The sequence below is a fragment of the Poecile atricapillus genome, chromosome 2, assembly GCF_030490865.1.
Source record: "Poecile atricapillus isolate bPoeAtr1 chromosome 2, bPoeAtr1.hap1, whole genome shotgun sequence".
In the NCBI taxonomy this organism is placed as follows: Eukaryota; Metazoa; Chordata; class Aves; order Passeriformes; family Paridae; genus Poecile; species Poecile atricapillus.
In genome coordinates this window covers 122,439,405-122,461,598 of record NC_081250.1, presented here as the reverse complement: position 1 = coordinate 122,461,598, position 22,194 = coordinate 122,439,405, and the positions used below count along the sequence as shown (strand labels likewise).

General features: G+C 36.8%; 1 protein-coding gene across 5 annotated transcripts in view; it reads left to right on the top strand.

The window, feature by feature from the left end:
• Positions 1–22,194, top strand: part of JPH1 (junctophilin 1) — an 85,474-nt gene that overhangs the window by 8,359 nt on the left and 54,921 nt on the right. The window lies entirely within an intron of this gene.

Sequence of the window (22,194 nt, the reverse complement as noted above, 5' to 3'; positions counted from 1 at the left end):
AGCGCGTAACCAGCAACCAAACATGGTTTGTTTGAAATGGAATTGTTACAAATTAAATCAGTGTAGACAATTTTAATTGGCTTTTATTGTTAAGTTTGAGAGCTCTTTAAAAAGCTATTTAATTTTTATTGCCCTCCAATAAGTTTCTGTGGTGGTTTTTCTATTGATGGCTTTAGTTTGTTTCCTCAGGCAGGCTTTTCTTGAAATACGCTTTGAATAGAAAAAGAGACCAGAATGTGCATGAAAGAAAATCTTCATGCTATTTTAGAAAGAGGATGTCACATTACTCTTAAGAGCTGAACAACTGATTCCTAATTTAGTGTGGTCACTAGTGTGTCCCCAGTGACTACCCTTTTCCTGACAGTCATAAGAAATACAGAAAATACCAAAAACTGCATAAGTGGGAGAGCTTGAATATATAAAATGCTCATAGCAAGAAGTAGTTGGAGACACTACGATGAAGAATGTACCATGCTGTTAAAGGACCTTTCTGAGAACTGGTCATGTAAGTAAAGGGTAGCATATACTCGGTTACTTCTATAAATATATGTAAGGCATTATATGACAGCATACCATATTAGCAAAGCAGATCAGTAATGCCACACTTTAAGCAAGTACTGGATCCCATTCATTTTCTGTCAGTACATAATAAGCCCTAGTTTTAAAAAGAAATGGGGTGGTGGGATGTATGGAAAGGGGGAGTCACCACTTGGGGTCCATATAAACCTATTAAGAAGCTGTCATCTGAGACCATTACGTTCCAAGTCACAGTGTATGCATTTCCTCTTCAAGAAGTGTCTCTGCAGTGTTTTGTTTGCTTTTCCTTCCACCCTTTTTAGGTGGCGGACAGAGTTCAAATTGCTTATTTTGGAACAATTCATAAAAACAATGTTTATTTCTTGAAAATGTGTTTTTGAAAGTGCAGCAGAAGGACTCAGTTGTAGTGCAGCTGTGACCAGGGGCAATCTCTCCCTTTGGTTTCTCAGCTAAAAATCTCTCTGAAACACTCCCATGACTACCAGGATAGACAGCAGGATCGCAGATTCAGGTTTTCTTTCTTTTTAGTAGCCACTGCACCAACTGTACTGGCACTGATTCAAAGGCCAAGAGACCTGACACCAAGCTGGGCAACATCAGGCATGAAGATAATATTAACTTCACTTCTGAGGGCATGTTGGACTCCACTAATAAGAATCGCAAGACCTTTCCTATCTCTAAAGATTTCAGAGTTGTTTTGAGTATCAATCAGTAGGAGCAAGGCCATGGGCATTGGTGAACTAAGGAACTGTCATGCTGGCAGGGTCAGTAGCCATATCATCTGGAATAGATTCCAGAGCAGTACTGAGTTAAAAAACTATACTTCAAATAGTTCTTAAAATCTAGGCTGACCAGATTGGTATGGTTTCAAGATAAAAGTACTTCTGTCTCACTGAAACCTGACAGCCAGTATTGGTTTCTGACTTTATTTTTTACTGAACTGATACATTAATATTATAATAATTCTTTAGACAGTAGCATTCTTGCAACATCTTCCTAGATGGATATGAGGATGGTGGTCTTGTCTGTTTCCTGACAATTACTACTGCACAAAAAAGTCTAGGAAAAGTGCATTTTATAACTTATCTAATGTGTAATACAAAGGTGGTTCTGCCCATATGGCATAACCTCACTGCACAGTGGCCTTTATGTTTCAGATTGGACAAATGTCACTATCACTGTGTGCTTGCTGTAGATTTCCATTCCTTTAATTGAAGAACTCGCTAGATAGACCTTTCCTCACCCCAGAAACCATCGAACCAAAGGGCTAGAAATCCTTACTCTCATCCAGATACCTTCCTTTTCAATGCAGCTTGGACTTGCATGCTATTCTTCCTGCATTGTTTATTCCCAAGATGTTTGTTCAGCCAAATGGAAACAGACCATACTCCTCTTCATAGCTCCCTGCTGGTCATGACAGGTTTGGCTGGTAGTTTGACCTGTGACAGATGTCCACACAGTCTTCAACGAGACCAACCACTGTTTTTTGCTTTATATTCCTGGTGTCTTTTTATGTCTAAAAGCCCTCTTTAGTAAACTGTGTAGTCATCTTCCTTTGTCTGAAGTGGCAGTTCTGTACACACAGAAAAATATAAAAGTTGGGATAAGTGGTGCTTCTCTGAATCTGAATTTACATTAGCTCTCCTGACTTAGCTTTTGTGTTTTGGAGGCATTTGTACTGAGGTGTTTTGAAAATGACAGCAGCACTTCTCAAAAGATAGCAGATTGCAACATTGTGTGATGTATAAAAAGCTGCTGTATCAGGGAAATAATTACTAGCTTCTGCTACACAGATGTGTATTCAAAACAGATTAGAAATTAGAAATTAATAAAAATTCTTTTAAAATTACAGTGCAGCTTAATAGATTTGATTGTGTATTAGAGTTTTACTAGCTGTATTTAAGGAAAAATATTTTGGCATAAATAGAAAAATCCCAGAATTTGAGAAACTTCAAAACTATGTTAAATACTTTCCCTTTTCAAAACTTTATAAGGTGCCTTTTTAAAAATATTATTATTATGGGGAGGATTAATTAAAATTCATCTTTAATGCATTATGCTAAAAGCAATCAAGGTTATATGCTTTATTTGGGGTCCTTTTGTCTAAAAGGAGAAGCTGCTTTCCAGAAATGTTTGATTCTTTTCTAAACATGTGAACTGCTTTAAATGCTGGAAGATGTACCTTTGGAAGAGCCTTTTGGAAGATACTAAAAAGCCGCAAGTGTTGACTCAGCCAAGAGTCAAATGGAAACTCATTTTGAGGATATCATGTAATTCTCACTGTAGGGATTTTGAACTCCTTTTCATCGCTGTCATGTCTTATTCAAAGGAGATATCCCTCTGCAGTTCAATATAAACTGTAATGACATTAGAGCACTTCTTTCCTAGTATGAAAATTACTTAAGTTCTTATTACAATGTATTAATTAACTTTGCCTTCATCAATACTTATGTACAGCATGAAACTGTAATGTCTCTGGAATTCATTTTCAGAGTTTGAACTTAAATTTACCTTATAATACTCTTTGTCACTGGGTATTTTTAAAATACGTCAGTCCTGTAAATAAACATGAAGCAGTGGAAGCAGAAGGAATGATGTTTGTTTACTAACAACCCTTCACAGTCTTTTAGAAAAGGCAATTTTATACATTCAGGATTGAGTATTCAGAGTCAGGCCTTTTTCTTTTTTTTCTCCCTTCAAATATTTTCTAGCTAATTCTCCCCTTGAAAGGTGTTCTTATTAAAGTGTTGACTCTCTGAGGAAAAACAAACTTTGCAAGGACACAGAGGGACATGATAAAAACAGAGTAAGGGTAAGAAATATGAACCAAAAAATAGTGTATGAAGGAAAAGGGGGAAAGGAATCAAAAGAGAAAAATATCTCATTTTTGATATTTTCTGTACATTTCATTGATCTTTCAGGTCATAAAATCTTTCAGATTTAAGAAAGAAAAAGAGTTTTAAACCTCTTTTTTATTCTCTTTTTCACAGAAGCTAAATACTTTTAATTACTTTAAAATTCTGAGTGAGTTTTAAGTGAAGTGTATGTACTGTCATAATATGCCATGAGAACTTGTGACCACCTTAAAAGCAATATTATAATGGGCTCTCATTACATGAACACCTGAGATTTGGTGAAGCATAATGGTTCCTTTGTGTTAGGCACTGCACAAACAAATTATGCTGTCTGGAGACCTTGCAGTCTGGGAAAATGGCAGTGCCCAACAGATGAAAAGAAGCTGGCAAAAGACTGGATCAGAGAACAAGATAACAGTAAAATCAATATCTTGCTACTCATAATATGGAGCAGTTCCTCCTTGTTAATTAGCTGTCTGTGCTCAGACAGCAGTGATAGCAAGCCTCTAGTCAGGAAGACCTTTTTAAGTGGAGCAGTGAAAGGGGATTAACTGACATCTTCTTCAGTGATTTCTTTTTCAGAGCAGCTTTTATAGACAGCTCAATTTTATATTTAACATGTTTGTGTCCAAGTCCACAGATGCTAGAGCTAAATTTTAGTTTTCATTTTTTTAATAGAAACTACTGAAACTCTGTTTGTGATCCTGTCTTACAAGCAGGCTGCCTTGTTCTGTGTGGCTCTGAAGGAGCCTTGAGCTGTTAGAAGTGGATGCAGGAGGAAGGTGCAGCAGGATTGACTTGGTAGTGAAGACCCGGGATAATAATTTCCTTTGGGAGTGGACCCACCTTCACAACACAGACTTTCTTGGGTCCCTGCTCTCCCTTGCAGTCATTGTGCCCTGGAGCCAGTAGCTGACTTGTGTAATGTTCAGTGCTGAGGATGAGTCCGAGAATTCCAGTTTACCTTGAGTCCTGGCCTGGTGCTGCCCCAGCCTGGGCTTGGGCATTTAGCATTGGCTTCAAGTTGCTGGGCAGCGCCTCTAGCTCAGCTGTCCACCCCAGAGCACCCATGTCCACAGTACAGCAGTTACTTGAGAACCCACTGCTTATATTTTTCAGAACCTTAATTCAGAGTAAGCTGCGGTGTGCTGTGATGATGGGGTCATATGAAGCGTGTGGAAGTCTCAGGAAGCAGTACTAGATGGTTTATTAGGCAGCTCCTTTGTTGCCTTGTGTGACCAGTATGCTCAGCCTGACCTGAGCAACCTGTGATTTTCAGGGAAGCTGAAATTACATGCATGCGATGGTACAGTTTGTGTCCACACTAGAAGGCAGCTGCTAATCATTCCAAACAGTATTGAATTATTTGTGCCACACACAGCTTTCCATAATGGATTTAGCTGACTCTAGCACTCTCACTTTACTCAAGAAACTAAACTGGACACTTGTAAGCCTGGTGCCTCACACGCCTTGGAGATGCTTTACTTATTATAGCTGAAATATGAACATTGTGTTTAGGAATAGGATCCAACAAATACCAAAGGTATTTATATAAGACTGCTTGCTTCAGTACAGAAAGCTGCCTGAGGTTCAAAACAAAATCACTTCTAATCAATTAGCTACATAGTTTGTTTGAAGATAACAAATTAAATGCTGTGGTAAGACTTAAAATAGTTCTTGAGCTACTATAGATAGTAATTTTGAAGCTAATTCTGCATGCTTTATAGCAAACCATATGTTCTTTGAATCCTGTGGGAGTTACACCACTTCATTGGGGCACATCTTCCCTCAGACTTCACAAACAACTTGTTGGTAAAAGAATATAATCTTGGACTACTCCTCAGTTATTTGCTGGGGAATGAATATTACACCTGTTTGAAATATACAAACCATATAAACATCTTTACACAGATATTTTTACTCTCTTAGTATTTAATGCACCAAGATTACGTGGCTGAAAATATACAAAATTGTATGTCCTGTACCATCCCTCAGCTTGAGATTTTAAAAAGTCTCAAGTATTTAATTTTTTATCAAATTACCTATATCCAAATATACCTACCTATAGCCATAAGCTTGATTAAGGATTTTGGGGTTTTTTAAGCAGTTATGGTGTGTATCCAGTCCTACCTTGTGTTACTTGGTACTATATTATATATATTAATACTATACTTACTTGTATTACCTGGGTACTATATATTAGACACAGAATTGTTACTTGAGACTTCCTTTTCTAAATTGTTTAAAATCAGGAGATTGCTAGTACAAGACTGGATATATTCAATGCTTTCAGAAAATAAATTAAACAATTCTGCCCCAGTGCTTCTAAAATAACCTTCTAAGAAAGCCTTTTTCTACTGTACAAATGTTCTTGAAATAGTTCTTTATTCAGATGATAAGATTTTTTTTTTTCCAATTTCCAGAACACTTAATTCAGAAGAAGAGGGGACTTTTGCAGTAGTAGCCCAGCAGATAGATGTATGTGACAACATTAAGGCTTTTTTTTAATGATACTGGGATACACAAAGAGACTAATACTTTTTTGTAGCCACAGAAGATGAGCTGTTATGCAGATTCTCCCCTTATTTTTTTACACAGCATGTCAGTTTTGATCTGTATTACAACAATTGTTCAAAAGCTAAGCTGCAAATAGCATCTGTCTCTACTGACTTGCAGAAGAGTTTCTGTGATGGAAATAAATACCCATTTAAAAAACAAAATCTGGATCGTTTGTACTGGTTAGTCATGTATGAATTGTAGAGTCAAGTCATTAGATTTATGTTATTGATTGCTATAAAAATACTCTCAAAACAAAAAAGATATTCAGTATTTCCACTATATCTAGTACAACGGCATACATATGTCTATCAGTACTAGTTGGAGCTTGAGTAATTTACTTGATGTTTTGCTCAAAGACTAAATCAGCTCTTACAGAGCATTCCCAGCTTATTTCTTTCAAGAGATAAAAAAACTTGCTATCATCTAACTGTAGCATTGTCAATCAGTATTATGTAGAGTAGGATATTTCTCACAGAACAACTACAGCAGAAAAATACTCATTAAAATTATTAATTCATGCCCCCTACATTGATCTAATTCTATATTTCCCAAATAATAATTGATTCATTTTCTCAAAACTGGTGTAGTTCAATGAGTAGTACTGTTTGTTTAAATATTAATGGATCAGTCAGATATTACGACTTCTCTTCATGTTTCTGGTGATTAATACATTTTTCTGCTTTATTTATTTAAAAGATTTTAGTACATACTTGCGTACACTGACCTGCATTCTTTTGCCTATCTCACTATGATTTTCCTCTTTCAGTACCCCTCTGTTTGCACTGTTTTCTGCTTTTTCATTCTTCTGCAGTTCTTTGCTCTCATTGTCTGTAGAGGCACAATCTCTTTGTGGGTGGTGTCCAGGAGTAAATTTCTCCATAAAAGTTTGCCTCCCTCAAGTCTATGTAAGTGTTTAATGTCTGAAACAGGCTATTGATTATTCCTATTGTCCTCTCAAGATTTAGTATTCCCTGATCTGCTGAATAGAGGTAGTCTCCCAAGAGCTCATTCCCAAGGTCACCTTAAAGCCATTTATACATAAAGTTGGGGTTGTTCTGCTTTGCACATCACCTACAATTAAGTTGAACTTCATTCGCCATTAAGAGTGATCAGTGAGTTTTGTGCAGCCCTTCACTGCAGTTCTGCCTCAGACTCCTCTGATGCTGCCACTCATGAATTCAGTCACTTAGCTTTTCCCTGGCATTTAAGAGTGACATGGGTTCTCAACCCTGAGCCCACTGGGTATCCAGCGTTAAACCACGGTTGGGAGAACCAGTCATTTAGTCTGTCCCATTGTGTTCTGTTTCTGAATTAATTTTTTATTCACTTAAGCACTCCTTATTTCTCTTTTTTTAAAAAAAATCTTTATTTCCAGACTTTGTGGAATAAGGAATAAGGAATGCTATACTTCGGTCCTACTACATTAAAAGTAGGAACTGATGAGAAATTATGGTATTACTGTTGCATTTAAAAGCCATAAATTTCCTTCTAGTATCTGACTAAAATGAAATCAGTTAAATGTGAATTTTCAGTTCTTTTGTTCTAGGAGATTAAGAAGACAGGTATCTACATCTCTTTTCTTTTACCACTCTGAATCAGGTGGGTAAGGTTTGTTTAGTTCTTACTGCTATAATGCAGCACCTCTACTTCATGCTTGCCTCAGATGTTACTGGCATATATAAGAAGGAGAGGTAATTTTGCTGCTGCTTTAGCTTTCCTTTCTTGCTTTGGGGTGAATAATTTCGAAGATAGTTCTTTGAATTTTTAGACTACTTCATAAATAAAGGTATTGGATCACATCACTCTTAGTTTTGCCAACAAACTTAAAATCCACTTTTAACGTGGAAACAAGCAAGACTCAAAAGTCTCACTGTTGAGGTGGCCTGTGGGCAGATGCAGGCATGCATCACAGCCCTGGTGTGTTCTTATCTGGAGCTAGGATTTTATACATGTTGCTGGTTAAAAACTTGACTTCCATAGGGAAAAGATAGACCAAGAAATCTTGGTGATCACTAAACTGAAGTTACTTCCTAGGATCTGGTTGTGTGTGCATGATTGTGTGCGTGTGTTCAGCCCAAGTTCCCTTTTTAAGCTCCTTCACTTGCAGGAATTTGTGATGTCAGTTGCATAAGTATTATAGGAATATCCTAAAAACAAAGAATATTATGCCAAGCACTAAGATACAACATGTCTTTCAGGAAAAATAAGGGAACCATCCCTGAAGGTGCTTAAAAGACGTGTAGATGTGGTACTTAGGGACTTGGTTCAGTGCTGGACTTGGCAATGATGGATTAACTGTTCGGGCTGATGATCTTAAAGGTCTTTTGCCACCTAAACAATTCTGTGGTTCTGTAAGGCTAAAAGACTGTAACCGGACAGGTGCCAGTTGTCAGAATGCTTTGTGAAGATGCAGTGCTGAACCCCATTAAGCATTTGGGTGTCTTTTCCGTATGTCTGTGTTAGGAGTCCTGTCTTAACCCTAATGTATCTTGACAAAGGATTTATTTTCAGTTTCACTGAAAATCTAATGATTTTTCATGTTGTAAATGATTCTAAATTTATTACCATTCATAACATCATTTTCTGCTTCAGGGAAGAGTTCAGTTTTGGAAATTGCAAGTTAACAGTTAAGGTGGGAATGGCATTTAAAATTCCCATTAAAATCAACAGAACAAATAAGTTGGTAACTTACTGCGATATTCAGATATGTTTAATTTGTACAGATCTGTAGTACTGTCAGTGGTTTCTGGTGAAGAGGCTTTCTCTTTCTTCCAGTGGTGGCTAGATTCCTTGTGCAGAACTTAATTAATTCATCTTAGGAAGTCTAAGCATTCGCAATTTCTTAATGGGGCAATGCACAGGTAGAAATACTGTTTTATATTCTCAGTGGATAATGAAATATAAAAAAAAACATAATGATGTATTACAATCCCAAGCACTATTTGACAGTATATGCCATATTGGTGAAGGGTGTAGCATAAACTAGTGCAAAGTTTATGCCAGTTCCAGAAATGGGACAGATAAAAATTAGTGTGTATTTTTTATGCTTAAAATTTAGACGATTTGAAAGAGATGTAGTTACATTACTTGCTCATAATTGCACTTTATGCAACTACTTATTATCAGGAAAAGACACTAAAGATTTTCACCTCAAAGGCTGTGTCTGTGACATGCACAGATACAAAGCATTTCTCATGGAAAAATTGTTGATGGAGCTCTGAGGGTGAACCTTTTTTAGCAGAAGGAATAAAGTACATAGCATTTAGCTTTTAGCTTTCCTGGGTTGGTGAACAATAAATGCAGAGAGCAATTAGTCAAAATTATATATCTGAATAAATTTGCCAAGGAGTTTGGGCTAAATCTAATTTGATGTTTTCTTCAAATTTTAGTTGATCAGGATATGCTTTAAATGGCTTTTAACAGTTCACTCATTAGCTCCACCTTTGTAATGTAACAGATACTTGATTTGAATTCACTTGCTCCTTACACTTGTGGTTAGATCATTATAAAAGTGATCATGAAGTCTGTATAGGAGTTAAGATGTGAGTTATGTGAGAGATGGCATGCTGCATTACATGATGAACTTTGGCTGTGGACCTTCATGGTGAGTGAGCAAGCAATGTGAAGGAGCTGGTGTCTCTTTCAGGAAGGTCTCCATACAGTACAGGTAGATCATTAGAAGCCTCACACACTTGTTTGCACACCGAGATTTTTGCTGTTCCAAGCAAGGGAGAATTCCAGGCTGGAATCCTTTCAGTATAGAATACTATTAAATTTTGGACCATTATTGAAAGTCCTCAGAAATGTTGGATTGCGCCCTGGTATTTGAGTAGGGGTTGCACAAGACTTGGGTCTGTGAAATGTGTGAGCTCATTTCCTCATAACGAAAGTTCTCCCGTTTATTTGCTATTTCACAACATATTTAATCTCTTTGTAATAATGAAGGCATTTTTGGTTGATGGTTGAAAGAACATACTGACTGTATCTTCATAGGTCAGTCTGAGAAAACTCAGTTTAAACTATCTTCAGAAACCCTGCCTGCTTGTTCAAGGTCCCTGAAAATTTCAGAAATGTTGTTCTGCTTTTAGTGTATCTAATGTGATACTTAAAAAGATACTTTTATTTGAAAAAGAAGACTAATCTCCCTGGAATTTGCTGGTACATGAAAATGTGGTTTTGGATAGATGTATAACCTAGCACTGCTTAATCCATTCAAGAAAATAGTTCTGGTTTTGCACAGAAATTCGCTTTGCAGAATTAGAGTGACGGTTTCCTCTTGGATTTTCTGCTTTTATATGCTCACTGTTAAACTTAAAACCATTTTCTGTCTGTCTGACTCTGAAACCATTTATTGTCTTTTCATTAGTAAAACTAATTCACACCTATGAATCTTTGTTCTTTGACACTGAGTTGTCTCATTTTGCAAGTAGAAATTTCAAGGGAGGTAGAAATTTGGCTTGATGAGGTGCAAGTCAGCTGAGGAAACATTTTGTGCACTACTTTGACACTTCCATCTATTAATAAATTAAACTTTAAAGTGGATTGAAGCATTTTAACATGAAGTCCACTGCAGTTTGTTTCAGATTACACTACAGAGTGCTTTAGCTCATCTTTTTTCAAGAATATCTACTGTTTATAAAAAAACTTTTTCATCTTAAAACAAGAACAACATTTTGTTGTCCCTTGGTTGTCCTATTCCCATACTTTCAGTTTAAATATGCTTTGTTCCTCTCAAGATTAATATGAAATAGAATGTAAGGGAAAATGGTTTCTTCACTGTAATTTTTGAAAAAAAATACTCTTTCAGAAAAAGTAAAAGTTGCTTCAGGCTTCCCAAATAGCATAAACTATATGCCACTCAGAAATTGCCTACACATTTAATTTTCTGTTTGTTTGATTCACTTGAGGTGTCACCAGCTTATTTTGCATTATAAAATTCCTCTTTGAAGTGTTTCTGTGAAGGTTTTCCTTCTTTGTTTTGGTTCTTCTCTTCAATTACTTACGGGTAAGTGTCACCCATTCCCAATCCTTGATAAACCTTCCTTAGGAATGGATGCTGTTAAAAATAATTTGAGATATTTCTTTATTTTCTAGAAGACGTAAATTCTTTGTCAATATCCTCATGTTTTGACCCTGTTATTGCTATCAGTGTAATGCATTTTCTTCTCTTGGAAAGAAATGCATTAGATGGATTAGCAAAGCACTAAAAATATCTTTGCTTAACCACCAAATTATATAACCATCCGATTTCTGCTGTCTGCTGGTCTCATGCTCTGGTACAGTTTAGAAATCTACATTTTAAAATCTACATCAAGTGAAAAAAGTTTTTGATTAACATCAGATCTTCTTTCAGAGTATCAAATATATCTTTTTTTAGACATCATTTGTTATTCAAAAGGTTAAAAGTAGGGTTTACTGAAAACATTTGATAACTCTGCTCACTTCAAATTTTGACAAGAATGCTACTTTTATACAAAACATTTCTTCTATTTTTTTATTACTCTGGGGTGGTATGTCTAATACTTGCTTTTGGGTCTGTTGCTTGTTTTGGTGGAGGGATTTATTTTTTTTTATCTTTGTTTTAATGAATAGTAATTTAGATTAGATACTCTCCTGAGGGCCATGGTACTCTGAAACAGGATGAGTAGCTTTTCTAGAAAGTTCTTCATGTATGTGAGAGAAGATTTGATCGCCATGACCCGGTTTAAAACTAAATGTCACCTTTTTATGCACTTGCTGTATTATGTGTAATAAAGGGTTTTCCAGAGCTAATCTATCCCAGAGACCCCTGTAAGGAGAGAACAAGAGTAAAATTATTAATCTTCCCTTACATGAATTAAATTCTTTTTAGTATTTCCAGTATTTTTCTCTAAATTTACTGTGAAGATCTAAAGTGATTTATCTTTTCGTTTGCTACTGCAGTATTGGACTGTACAAGTAGGACTAGTAGTAAGTTGATGCTGTAACTCAGTTTACAGCAGTGATTAAGAAAAAAGAGGCTCAATTTAAACATGTAGATAACTGACTGAAATGCTCATCGTAAATGTTTGTGATGAGATAGCTTTGTTTGATGGCAGTATTTTATTTCTCTATGTCCAAAAGATCATGTACCATTGCAGTGGAGATGTTGCCTGAGGTTGGGTTCCCTGCAAAAGGGCTGAAAGGTTTTGTTCCTTGTGAATGTGACAAGACAAATCTGCTTGTATCCTAAGGTCAACCAAGTGTCACCTTAGTCTGCAGTTACATCCTTTCCTGCTGTTTGTTTTTCTATTGTGTAGCTTAATTGAAAAGAAAAAATCTTGAATGCATGAAAAAAGGAAATGATGCCATCAGAGAAATCACTTTGCATCTAAGGGAAAAGGCTCCACATGTAATCAGCTGGCTAAAGGGCATGAGAACATCCTGAAAGGTAATTGGGCACCTTTTGTTGAAATACTCTGATATAGCCTATTAATTTGTTCAGTGTTGCTCAGAAATAATGCCTATAGACAGAGGCACATTACTGGGCCCTTGTTCAGTGCCAAAAACTGCAGTCACCACAGTACACAGCATCATCTTAAAGCTGGTACTGTTCATGTACTCCTTCTGGAAGAGTACGTACACAAGACGTTCAAACTTTTCATGACCTCCTATTTTGTGCTCTCACCCATTATGTTCTTTACAAGTGGGAGAAATATATGGCTTTTTCAGATCCTTCTCTGAATGACTTCAAACCTGAAGTAATTTTTCTTGCAGAGTATGAGTAGGGACCTGAAGATGATACCAGTTATTTCTGATGAGACATCTTAATATCGCTTTTCTATTGGTTTTTACTCCATTCTCTCTGGAATATTTGTCTCCATTTGTTCTCTCTCATCTTTTAAGTTGCATAGACTCTAGGGCCTTTTTATCATACGTGTTTTAAATCACTGAAATGGTGGAACTTAGTCTACTTGTGATCATGAAATTATTAGCAAAATATATTCTCTAGTAATAAGAGGAGCAATGAAAAGATGATTTCCTGTAGAGTTTTTTTGGAACGCTGTTGATCTGTTTTACTTCAGTAATGCCATCTTCATAAGCATTGTGCTAATAAGAATAAACAGGTTTTTTGGGGATTTTTTTCTCACACTTTTCCCCATGACTTACCAGGAAAGAAATAACAGATTTCTGGTCTTTGAGTCTCTAGTTTCTTCTCAAAATAAAATAATTAGCCACGGCTCATGGATGTTGTGATGTATGCAGTTGCTTCTAGCCACTAGAGAGAATGGTATGGAGACCTTGTTTTGGTCTCTTCTGTCTTTCTGCTGCTGAAATATGGCTTAATATGTATGCCAAAGAAAATGGGCGCAGATCTTATAACAAAAACCCCCAAACTTGGATAATAGTGTTATGTTGGATCTAATGAATAAAGCAGGGACTTCAAGAGTAAGCGTATTACAGTGAAAGCCGTACATTATTCAGTAGCAAGAGCAAGGAAAGATTGGCATGATTCAGGTTATGGTATTTTTGAGTGAAAGCAGGAAGGTTTTAATAGGGGGGATCCTTGCATACATAGGAGTGCATTTGTAACATTAATATGAAAAAACTATTGTCTTATTAAATTGATCTGAAATAGACAATCAGAAGGGCGATTATATTGTGGGATTTTAATATGAAAATATGCAAATGCTTTCATATTATAATTTGAAATTACCTCACCTTTCATGACCCTGAAGGATACTTCAAAGTGTATTTTATTAACCCTAGATGATAGTTAAGAAATAAAATTCTAGTGTGACTATAGTAGTAATGTAAGGTGTTTGTTTTTTATTGCACCTGTCATTTTGAAGGAATGAGGTGACATTTCGTGCACTGATCAGCAACTCCTCATAGCTGTTGCTTGGCAAATTCTGAAATGAAGAGAAGCTGTAAAAGAGCATGCAGCTTGCTGTTCAGTAGAAGGAGAAAATTGGTCAAGACTTGACAATATTCACCTTACTACTAAAATACTTCCAGTGATGTTGCGTTCTTTAGGAGCAGAGAAAGCATCTCTTTCTAATCAAAGAGCAGACAAATGGCTTGTAGTCCATTTGCTTTGGACTTGACTTACGCCTGTTGCTTTGGAGGATAAAAGTGAGAACTGATTGTAGCTTTTAATTTATCTTTTGCATAGGCTGCTGGTGAAGTAGGAAATGTTGGCTGTGCTGACATCAACAGCAGAACTCCCACTGGTTCCAGTGATAGCAGGATATCACTGATGGAACAGTGCTCTTTGTGAGCTGCATGTTTTGTGGGAGTCGCAGGCAGTTGAAAGGCCAAAGTCAAGATACTAGAACTTCCCAGCTGGACCAAGAAGGAATAATCAAATACAGAGAGAGTTCAGTTACCACTGAAGGAAACTTTTAGGTTCTCAGTATGATGTCCATTTCTCCTAATTTCCAGAAAAACTGAAATTCAAATTATTTTAGGAATTCCAGAGGAACTAATGGTACCTTCTGAGAGTCAGTCTTTTTCCTTTGCAAATAATGAAGCTTCTGTAATGAATCCATATGTCACACACATTCTGTGTGCTGTTAATCATGCTGAATGCTATTCTGTTCTGCATACTGTCTTCAAAACCTGAGATCTGAGTATGATACAGCTCAATATGAATAGCAGTGACAGAATTTATTCTAGAAAGAAGTGTAAGCTCACTTGCTGAGGAAATCCATATTTCTGGAAATCAGGTGAGGGTTACTCTGAAAAGTAACTGGGAATATAGCTTTGTGCTTTATTGCTCTACGAGTGAATCTGATTTCTGCATTTACATACATGTCAGAAATAGTGCAAACAGGTTACATGGTTTGTAGTGGAAATAGCTGATTGTAGAGGTTACTGCTTCTTTATTCTTCTTTCAGTACAGCTTCTTCTGTGTTGCAAAGATCCTCAGTGTACTAGCTAACCAGAAAAAAGCATCTTCTGTGAGTGAGTTTTAACAGAGTTTTAATCATTATTTGTTTTCCTCAGCTTTACTTGTTCAGTCCCTTTTCCGAAAGGTCATCTAGGCAGTGGTGCCAGACTTCCCTGGCTCGGTGCACGTGTCATTTACCTCATGGCAGGGAAAGCTAGGTGGCTTATTGCATGTGCAGTACATCAGAGGCTTCCAAGGAGAAGAGGGTGTTGAAGTCATTCAGACAGCTGGCTCCCGGCTGTGCTTTTCCCCAAAGGATCTTTAGAAGCAGGTGTGGAATGTGCTGTGAAATTCTGGTAGAGGCAGCCAGACAGCCTTGTGGTAGAGGCAGCAGCTCTGGGAAGGATAATGATCAGGAGTGGGCTGCTATTACTTCCAGAGTAATTTAGTTGGCAATCCACCTGTGCTGCTTCTCCGCAGGTATTTGTCCAGTCCAAAGCCAGCCCTGGGTTTGGTGAATTGGCCTAGTGAGCTGCATATGCTCCCAGGCCACAGGCAGGGTGTTCATCCAACAGATGTGATGCATGACAGAACATGGTTATGTGCGTTTCTTTGGAAGCGTGACATAAACTTTAGTGTGACCTTTCAGCAAGGTTAGAAATACCTGACCTGGGAACAATCCTTTAAATTTGTGTGAAAGAGAGCCAGAGGGGTGTGGTGAATGTATAAGCACAGGTTTTTGTTGTGTGTCGAGCTTGTGTGCCAGCTCTTGTGTACCAAGAAAAGTGCATTCTAGTCTAGATGACCTGCTCTAAGGATAAAATCTGATGAGGACTGGTGTCCATCTGAAGCATTGAAAGCCATAGTGCCTTGTCTAAAAAAAGCAGAATATTAACTGAGTGCTTTAGCTAACACCATTAATGACATTGTACAATGCAGAGTGAGTTTTAGTAGAATATATTGTCATATATATTCTCTATACTTCCAAAGGAAGTTAAATATGTGACATTGAGTGGATCTCGTGTATTCAAGATCTGACCTTTTGGCAGTAGCAGTGAAATAATATACAGCAGAATAGTGTTAATTCATGCTAATGACTTAAAAGGCCAATCACAGATTACTTGATTTTACAACTTAGCAAGTAAGTGAAACATGATGACAAAACTTCAGGGATGCACACTTTAACAGTATAAACTGTTAAATTTACCTCTATAATCTGCTAATTTACCTCTATAGTAGCAGTTGTGCTGTAAATATATTTATAATAGATGAATTAATGGACAGTAGTACTATTAATCAAAGCAGTGATGATTTTCTGAAATGACACTGTAGTACAGCAACCCGTTATTAAATAGTTTCAGTGAAGCAGGACTAAGTTCTGTGAGTGTGTGGCCACTGAAATGGTTCTGAAAGTAACAGATGTTGGCTTCTAATATTAATAAAAATATTCTCTCCTTATATGTGTCATGTCATTTAGAATAAATGTAGCTAGAGTTACTTGGGAAAAGAGTTATCCTATCACAGTAATAGTATGCAGGTATATATGTAAATAAAAAATTCATAAAATCTTTTTATCTTCAGGTTGAGTTACTTCTAGAGACCTAAGCCTATGCTAGCCTATTCTCATTCTTAAAATAGTAATTCCCAAACGACAGGCTCGTAGAACATCACATATGTTCCAGTAAAGTTCTTAGTCTTCAAAATACAGAGTAACTGTCTCCATTATGAAAAAATCTGCAATTTTTTTGACCATTCTATTTCAGTCTTTGTGTTCTGCATTAAGTGCTGTTAAGAGTGCAGTTTTGTTACTGGCAGTGTATCCTTAAATGAGAAAATAAGACTTTTCCAGTATGCCTTAGAAAATAACACTAAGCCATTTAAAATTTGTTATGCTTTGAGTAAAAGAAGGAGCTGAAGTCTGTACTGGGATCATCATAGGCACTTGTTACTGTGCATTGGTGTGTCAGCAGAGAAGTCTGACTAAATAAGGCAATGCATGAGTAGAGCTTATCAGCGTTTGACAGGAGTATAGTCCACTAACAGCTGATACAGTAGCCCATCTTTTCTGTGCTATCATCGTCTCTCTACATGGCACACAGATGTACATTTATCATCTGCTCCGTTGCTGATAGCGCTCAAAACAGCCCTCCACTTTTTCTTTTTCCTTAGTGAAAGTAATACAAGTGAGCTGAAACCCTTAGAAAGTCAAATATTTTTTTATTTATATAAAAACATGTGTGAAGTTGTCAGCTTTCAAAGTTCAGAGAAGTACAGTGTGCCTTCAGCTTCTTCTCTCCCCAGATCATGTATTGTGAATATTGTTTGATAATGTAAATAAAAAATAGGTTAACGTCGTGCATTTTTGTGCCCTTATGATACTATTCTGCGCTAAGCAATGTTTGTATAAAGTATCCATAACTTCATGAAAGCAAGTCCTGACTGATGGTGGGTGCCCTCTTCACTCTGAGGGTCTGATACTGCTCAGATGAGTGTCAGGAGTAGTGTTGCACCTTGAATGTTTGTAGTTGCTTTTAAAAAAATATCCAGAGTGAAACACCCTTAACACTGTTTCAGTATCATTTTTTCTGTTATGCTGAGATTGGTTGTCAGACTTTGTCCCTGTGTCACGCAAGAGTTAGGGATATGACAATTTTATCCATAAAGTTACCAGGCCAATAAATACATTTTAAGATTTGTTAGCACCTGGCCTGCTACAGAATGTCCCAAAGCAGTCAAACTGGTGATGTGCAAATGTGTTTTGATATTGGGAGTAAATGTGTTTGTATGTGTGGCCTTTTTCTAAGGGATTTCTGAAAAATATCAGACTTCAAATTCTTATTCCTTTCTATGAAGACAGATGAGTGATTTGAGAATTCCTCCTTTTCTTGCAAATTCAAGTCATTAAACTGCAAGGCCAAAGCTGTTGAATTTATGGCAAAAGTTTCTATTAAAAAGGCGATCAATACCTTTTTTATCAAGCATGAATTTAAGACAGTAGTGAAAAACCCACTTAATTTCTCTATAGCACACTTTTAATTTTGTGTTCCTACTGACTGTCATTCTGTTTTCTGCTATTTTCTCAAGTCAAGCAAAAAGGCAGAAGGGCAGGGATGGATGGATGGATGGATGGATGGATGGATGGATGGATGGATGGATGGATGGATGGATGGACGGACAGACTATTAGCTTTATTTGTGGCACTGATTTGAGTCTTTTCACATTGATCCTTTTACACCCACCTATCAAATGTGTACCCCAAATTGCTTTTTGTACATTCAGTTAAAAGTGGTGTTGATAAATTATAGTTACTCTGATTTTACTGTAGATACAAAACAGGATCTATAAACTTGTCTCTATAAAATCAGATCCAGTGTACTTCTACCTTCTTGCCATATATTTGTATGTACTTTCAGCCACCCAGTACTCTACTTTGGCAACTCAATATCTTGCCTATTTGTTCTTCTATATTCCTCCATTACTGTTCTCCTGTTTTCACCGGCATGATCAGTATTCACCCCCCGTCCTCTGCACAGGAAGCTTGCTGAGGAATGGAGAGTGTTTGGCATCGTTCTGAGAGCATTCTGAAGGTTCCAGGTTTGTTTTGTGGGAACCTCACATTCTGTTTAAGTGTTCAACATAGTTTTTGCAAACTGGTAAGAGAAAGACTAAAATTCCCATAACAGTTTAGGGAACAGTTTTCTGGTAGCAATCCTGGGAAAGCATAACAGATAAATCTAAAAAGAAAGACAGTGAGGCTTTTTGTTTTGGTTCTTCCTGCTATCTCTTCCCTAAGCTTGGAATGAAGAATCAGATTTCTTTCCTTCAAAATTTACATTCCAGTCAAAACAAAGTAGGGACTTGCAACTCTGCCATGGGGAGAACGCTTACCTCTTGTACTCTCTAGCAGGGTGTGTGCTCAAGGTATTAGTTTCTTGCACACAAATATACAATATACCATTCCCTTATCAGGAGCTGTGCTTGTAAATCCTATTGGAACAGCAAGCACTCTTCCAAAGTTAGTTGTTTTCAAAGTGTCTTTTCTTCTTACCCAATGCAGTGTTTTAAAAAACCAAACCTGCGGTTTTAGCTGAGATCCATCTCCTTCAGTTCAGTAAGCTGGCTTAGATGCCCTAATGTGAGTTCACACATCAGTGGCATTGTTGTATGCAATGTATGTAGCAGAGATGTCGTTCTGTGCTCTGAGTCCATCTCTGATAATGGTCCTGAGAGAATAAGCAGTTCATTGGGATCTTTGCCATTAGAGCACATTGGGAGGGTTCACAGGAGATGCACAGTGTAATGGACTGTTTGCCGTGTGCGTAATAGCTCCCCTCCAAAATAAGAGTGCTTCTGCAGTGCAAGTAAGGACACTTTGCCTTTTTGACACTTTCCTGCTGTGCCCAAAATACTCCAATCGTTTTCTGGAGTGTGTCTATCCTACACCTGTGTGATCTGCATGGAAAGAAATATGATGTATCCAGAGAAATAGAGAGGCTGCACAGCCCTGAATTAAGTGTCATGACTTTGCAGGCAAGTAAATTAAAATTCTTTAGTCATTCAAGGCTACTTTATTTTGAGGGATTTTATTAATTACTTTCATCTTTTTAATTTCTGAAAATACATTTTGAAAATACTTTAATTGTTGTAATCATACTAATTATGCAGACTTAAAATTTCATGTTTTCTGTTTTTTGTAAACATACAAAAAATATTTATAATTTTTTATAAATTATAAATATTTTATTATGTTTTCATACACACTTAATGAAGTTTGTATCAGTTAAAAAATGCTTGAAGCAGTCCAGGGCTCTATAAAATGGGCCTTGTAGCATCTGAATATGCTTCTGTATAAAAGCAAGTGTTTACCAAGGTATACTACTATATTATGGATTATTAATTATACATTATTGTGGAAAGTAAACATTGATAAATAATGAACTTGAACTTTTAAGGAATAACTCAATCAATAGCAGTCTTTTAAATTGCTAAATAAGACAACCTGATCAGCCTTTGTAGAAGTTTAGTTAATGTCTACACTGAAGTGAAGAAATGCATTGGCTTAGCCTGTGGGCTGGTTACAAATTTTTAGCCTCTGTTGACTTCCCATACATTTCATGGTAGGTGTAACTCATAAAGAGCTCAAATTTAGTGTATTTTACAGTTGTATTCTCTCTAGTTATATGCTGAACAGTAACTCAAAAAACAAATACCCTTGAGAAGGGAGTTTAAGTCATCAGAGATGGTCAACGTGACCCCACCCACACTATCATGTTTTCTTTGTAATAATTACGTCAGGTTTAAATTTAAATATTTTGACTAAAAAGACAAATGCATATATTGGAAAATATCCATTAACTGTTTAATCTTAAAAAAAAACAACCCAAAAAAAACAACTTTCAGGCCTTCTGCTGGGAAGTTTAGAATTTGAACATTAGTGGAAGAGAAGGATGCCCATAAAATTACAGTTTTTAACTGTGGAAAGACATTTTTATGCTGAGATGAAACACTTTGCTATGATGAGACTATATTTTCAACATCTCATTATAGTTTATTCTGGTTATGTTGTATGGTTACTCTATAACTGTGTAACTTCCAGTGAGCTATAAATTTCAGCTTTTCTTAGGAGATTCTAACTTTATTGTTCATAAATATTCATAAATAAATTCATTGTTCATTTACTATGATATATCTTTTGGATCACATTATATGCTAATGAAATGAAGTCCCACATGTGTAACAGATAATCCATTCAGCATTTCCTTCATTGCATTGCAGTGTTTACTGCTCATCGTGCAGCTCCAGAAGCAGAGAGTCTGTGATGCACAGATGTGGCTTCATCTTCTTAAAATGAGTGTTTTGAAGGCTTTCATTCTGCAATCTATTTTAAAAAATTGATTTATACTTTTGAAACATTAGTTCACATTTATTTATGGTTTTGGAAAGAACAAATAATGAAGTTTTATGGGAAATAAATCTTTCAATACATTTTACCAGCTGCTCGTGGACAGTATTAGAATCACAGAATGGTTTGGGTTGGAATGGACCTTAAAAATCATGTAGTTCCAACCCATCTGCCATGGGCAGGGAGACCTTACAGTAGACCAGGTTGCTCAGAGCTCCCTTCAGCCTGGCCTTGAACACTTTTGAGGATGGGGCATCCACAACTTCTCTGGACAACCTGTTCCAGTGCTTCACCACCCTCTGAGTAGACAGTTTCTTCTTGAGATCTAATCTAAATCTGCCCTCTTTCAGTTTAAAGACATTCCCTGCTGTACTATCTGCCAGTATATAAAGCCCCTCCTTCTCCTTTTTATAAACCTCCTTTGCTGGGAGGCCACAATGAGGTGTCCTCCAAACCTTCTCTTCTCCAGGTTGAACAGCCACAGCTCTCTCAGCCTGTCTTTGTAGGAAAGGTGCTTCAGCCCTCTGATGTTCTTCGTGGGCCATTATTGCCTCTAACGAAACTTCTCAGCTTTTGACGGATGCAGTTTTCAGGCTGTAAGCACAAATTCTGGTTTGGGGCACCAAAGGATTTCTCATAAGTGCCCAAGTGCTACTTTGTCTAACTCACCTGGGACCTGACATAGGCTGCTGTATGGAAAGCTGCAGTAAAGGAGAGGGACAGGTCCTGAGTGTATAGTCTGTGTAATAGAGGCTGAGGTCTGTTTTCTCTTTGTAAATGTGTAGTTCTCTAAACATGAAATTACTCCAAATGCATGGTGACTTGTTAGTATTTTCTCCTAGAAACTGACTTAATTTGAAATATTTTGTCTGTTTCTGCTAAAGCTAAAATTACCAGAAGAAATCCCATTGCTTTTGTGATAAAAATATCAAACTTCTATAATTGTCTTCCTTTGTATAGTTTATACTGAGAGGTAAGCGTTCCAGTATTTTCTGTAAGGATTTTAAAGGAAGATTATTTAGAAACTTGGTTACTTCTTTGAAATGTATGTGGGAGAGGTAATCTCTGTGAAAAAACCTATTCCTCCTAAGAGAAGGAGCAATCTTCTCCTTTGCTACGAAAAGTATGTGAGGTTTGTAAGGGTTGTCTGTAGCGTGCTAATATGAAGGGGTACTTTTTCTCTCCTGTGCTCAAGTTACAGTATGCTAAGCAAATATTTATTAACAGACCTTTCAGAGACTGTGCAGTGTCAGCAACTGCACTCGACACATCCTGGGTAGCTAGGAAGTTTAGTTGCTTCCTGCCTCTCTCACAAATACCACCTTAGTTGCCTTATTGTATTCTAACGCCATACATTAGCTCTTTGCTTCCACCCAACAAATAAACAGTAATTATAGATACTGATATTCATAATCTGCTCCTTGTCATTAATTCTTTCCCTGAGTCTCTGGGATTTTTTTTTAGCACTTAAACAGCCACAGCACCATCCT